Genomic DNA, 4,629 nt, shown 5'->3' with positions numbered 1-4,629 from the left:
CTTGAAAATGTGTCTGTTTTATAAAAGATGATGCCAGGAAACATGTGGCAGGAATGTCATAGAAAGAAGAGTCTGACTTAACTTTTCAACTATATCCAGTGTGTCTTTAAAGAGAAAAAGGTGCACATCAAAATATTAAAAGATACTGCAGAAGTGAAATCAGGGATAATTAAGGGGAAATGTGCACCGAATATTTTATACTTCCAGGTTAGTTTAAGGTGCTGAAATTAGAACCCAGGATCTTGCACACATTAGGCAACTGGTCTGTCATTGAGTCACATCCTCTGCTCTTAGGTTTTAATGTGGAGTCACACTATATATCTTCAGTATAAGGCTGGCCTTAAGCTCTTCACAAAGTCAAAGCTGGTCTTGAATCTGGGGTCCTTCTGCCTGTCTTCTTAGCGCTGGGATTATAAATGTGCCCCATACCTGGCCTGTTCTCTCATTTCATGTTTTATACATACTTATTGTCTGGGTTTGTTAAGGAAAGCGGTTTTCTAGTCTTAAGAGGGAAGGCAGGGCTGGGAAGGCGGCTTAGTAGGTAAAGTGTGTCCCATCCATACATGAAGACCTGAGTTCAGATCCTCCCCTCACGTCCATGTAAATGCCAGCCACAGCTTCATACATCTGTAAACTTGGCACTGTGGTGGCAGACAGACACACAGAACCTCAGGACTCACTGGTCGCCAGTCCAGATTCATCAAGAGACTCGGTCTCAGAATATAAGGTAGAAAGTAACAGGAAGACACCTAATGCCTACCTCTGACCTCTACACACGCACACACAACACCACACACACATGTACACACACACAAGCAACAGCAGCTCCCTGGCCAGCCACCTAGCTAATTGTTGAGCTCCAGGTTTACTGAGAGACCCTTTTCCCAAAAATAAGGTGGAGTCCGAAATGAAGATACCCATTGTTGACATTTGTCTTCCAAGTACACATGCACAAATGCACACACATGCACCACGCCCATAGCAAGGGCTGAGGATATAATTAAGTGATAGAATGCATGCTTAGCACATCACACACACTCATATGCACAAATGCGTGTGTGCGCACACACAAAGATAATTCCTACAAAGCACTCTTCTTCATTATACTCAGCACCCAACGACAAGCATCAGATGACACTAACAGTATGCTAGCTGAAGTGACCGTGTCTAGTCAAAGTCCCTTTCTGCTTTCTGTAAATAATACATAGTAGACGCTAATGTGAATGAGGCAGAGAATGGATCAGCTCTGCTAATCCAACATTCTGTAAAATATGCCAACCAATGCAAATACATTCAGCGTAGCAAAAGATGGGGACTCTCTCACTGCCAACATCTCTCTAAAATCAACGTTCAAATTAAGCTCTCATGACACACTGGTTCGTCTGTGTTCTTAGATGGAAGGTTCCGGGACTTCATGCAGATACTGAAATCTGAGAGTACCCAATTCCTTCCTACACACAAAATGGTAAAATGGTGTGACCCTCAGTACCACTCCGTGTGTGTGCCGTCCCCAATCCCACTGGCGTGTGAGCCATATCTCCATGTAACCTATGAACAGCCCTCTAGTTCCTTAAACTGTATCCTTCTATCTAACACAAAGTAACACCATGCAATTGCTTGCTGAGCCATGTGGGGAGTGGAGGGGAAGGCAACCTGAATGTGTTACTGCAGGTCTTACTTCACAAGACTCAAGGCGAACAAAGTGAGTGTGGGAGAGCTGGGGAGGGCAGGAGAGGCTCCAGCTGTGGCCACACACTTCCTTCCTGCACGGTCATCAGTGCACAGTGTGTATGTGCCCAGTGTCTGGAAAACACTAAGTTCCCCACAGCCTCTGGCTCTTACAATCTTCGTGCTCCATCTACATAGATTTCAGAACCTTGAGAGGAAGAATGTGATACAAATGTGTGTGTGTGCGTGTGTGTGCGTGTGTGTGTGTGTGTGTGTGTGTGTGTCTGTCTGTCTGTCTGTCTGTCTGTCTGAGATCAGAGGACAATCTTGGGTGTCTTCTTCTCCATTATTGCATACATTGGGCTGACTTGTGAACTTCGGGGTTGCTCGCTGGAAATTTGTGAAAACTTTTCCTTCAATGTTTTCACTTTGGAATTGGTAGACTTGCAGATATGGAGCCCACGAGTAATGTCTTTTCCCTCCTGCTCCATGGTGTTACCCAGAGATGCTGGGGTGCTGGGTCTTAGCTCCTGTCATCTGAATCTTTATTTAGTCAAAGCCTCTTTAGCTTGAAAATGTTATGTTTTATACGTTATTGGATCGTGGATGTTGAGATTCTTTGTAATTCAAGAAATTTAATGAAGAACAATTTGAGATATAAAATAAATGAATTTTTTATCCTTCAAGTATTTGATGGTTTTCCTAACAGTAGACAGATGTCTAGATGTGACTCACCAGACATTTCTGGCATTCGTCTTGACAATGACTCTGCAAAGGAAGAATGTAAAGGCCATGCATTAGGAAACAGATTTTGGAAGCCTTTTTTTTTTTTTTTTTTAATCTTGAAACTCACCATTTTGCTCTTTATGATTTGAAAGCACGGGAAGAGAAGTGTTCCATAAATTGCCCGCTATTTTAAATATGAGAGAGAGAACAAGGCCAGTGCCTGTAAATCAAACACTTTCACATTAGAGGCAGCAAGTACGTCTTCCTCATTTCAGATTTTAATTTTTTTCTATTGGTTTTCTTTTTAAAACTATTTATAGAGTTATGGGTTCATAGACTTGGTTTTCCTGGCAAGAGAGGGAAAATAAAAAGGATGACATCCAAGAGTCTGTATGATGTCCTGTTCATAGAGTCATCAGATATGACAATGTTTTCCCTTAAGTCACTCATGAGGTAAACACTAATTCATTCTAAGCTAAGCCGTGTCACCGTGGCTTATTGACACACGCCACAACAAGCCGGTTTCGCTCCCTCGACCTCTCCGGGAAGGTCTGTGCTGAGGTGGACATTGTTTGTATAGCTCCGGACACAGCTGCAGGGTGTTTTTATTCGTTCAATGAAGTGATTCTTCTCTTAAAAAACTCAGACAAGTACAGTATCAAAACAGAAAGCGTGTGCACAAAAACTGCTTTCCTGGCCCCTTTAACCCCGAAAATAAAAAAGATTAATGGTTGTTTGGATTAGACGCTGTACACTAATGAGGCCTGTCAGCCCTGGGGAAGGGGTCTGGGTAGGAGAACTGTTCACCTCCAGGTCAGCACGGCATAAGCTGTGGTTCCTGATGCTTGCACCCCAACCCAGACAGCTGCCATTAAACGCCTGGTCCTCTGGGAGCCATTGGCACACAAGGCCATTCCCATTGAAATGGCCCGGGGCAGTAGATCTCTATGCACGGCCACAGTGAATGGATGGCAATTCGTTCTTGAAGCCCCAGCTGAACTGACGGCAGCTGCTTTGCGAGGACCTGGTTTCCTCTGCTATTATCCCTCTGCTTTTCAGCTGGACTCACTCTCAGATTAAAGGCAACAGCCCTTCAAACAGCAATCAGTGCTTGAGATGGCCCTTTCAGAGACCCTCATGAGGCTACACCAAGGACAACTGACTTTAATCCTCTAGTCTTTATGGCTTTAAATATTGGGTTTTTAACTGGGTGACTTTAATCACTTTCCAATCTGTAGAGTTTGGGGGTTTTGTTTGGTTTGGTTTGGGGTTTTTTTGTTTGTTTGTTTTGTTTTGTTTGTTTGTTTTGTTTTGTTTGAAAACCTATTGAAATACTCAAGAGAAAAGAAAAGAAAAACGGCCTAGAATCCCATTACCCAAGAGTGGCCATAGTCATGTGATCTCTTTCCATAGCTTTCCCCATATAGAAGGTATATTCTTCATCTCTTTTCTCAGGAGATATGATGCTTCAACCTTTCTCATGTTTCAACATAATCTTTTTTTTTTTTTTTTTTTGGGACATTCTCTGTATTTACATTTCAGATGTTATCCCCTTTCCCCCAATCCTATCTCCCCCCCCCCCCGTGCCTCCATGAAGGTGCTCCCTCTCCCAACCATCCTCTCCCACCTCAGTGATCTGGCATTCCCCTACACTGGGAAAGTCCTTCACTGGACCAAAGGCCTCTGATCTCATTGATGGCAGACAATGCTATCCTCTGCTGCATATGCACCTGGAGCCATGGGTCTCTTCATGAAAACTCATTGGTTGGTGTTTTAGTTCCTGGGAGCTGTGGTGGGTTTGGTTAGTTGATAATTTTGCTCTTCTCATGGGGTTGCAGACCCTGTCAGCTCCTTCAGCCCTTTCTCTAGCATTGAGATCCCTGTGTTCACTCCGATGGTTAGCTACAAGCATCCTCCACATATCAGTGTGGCTCTGGCAGAGTCTCTAAGGAGGAATCAATTGATATTAGTTTCCTGCCAGTAAACACTACTTCAGCAACAGTGTGTGGGTTTAGTGGCTGCATATGGGGTGGATTCCCAGGTGAGGCAGTCTCTGGATGATCTTTTATCCAATTTCTGCTCTTCTATTTGTCCCTTTATTTCCTCCCGTAAATGTTTTGTTCTTCCTTCTGAGAAGGATGGAGGCATCCACCTCCTGACCTTTCTTCTCTTTGAGCTTCATAATTTCTGTGAATTGTTTCTTGGGTATTCCGAGCTTTTGAGGCTAGTATCCGC

Source organism: Micromys minutus (assembly GCF_963924665.1).
Source record: "Micromys minutus genome assembly, chromosome: 26".
NCBI classification, from domain to species: domain Eukaryota; kingdom Metazoa; phylum Chordata; class Mammalia; order Rodentia; family Muridae; genus Micromys; species Micromys minutus.
This window is presented reverse-complemented; position numbering follows the sequence as displayed.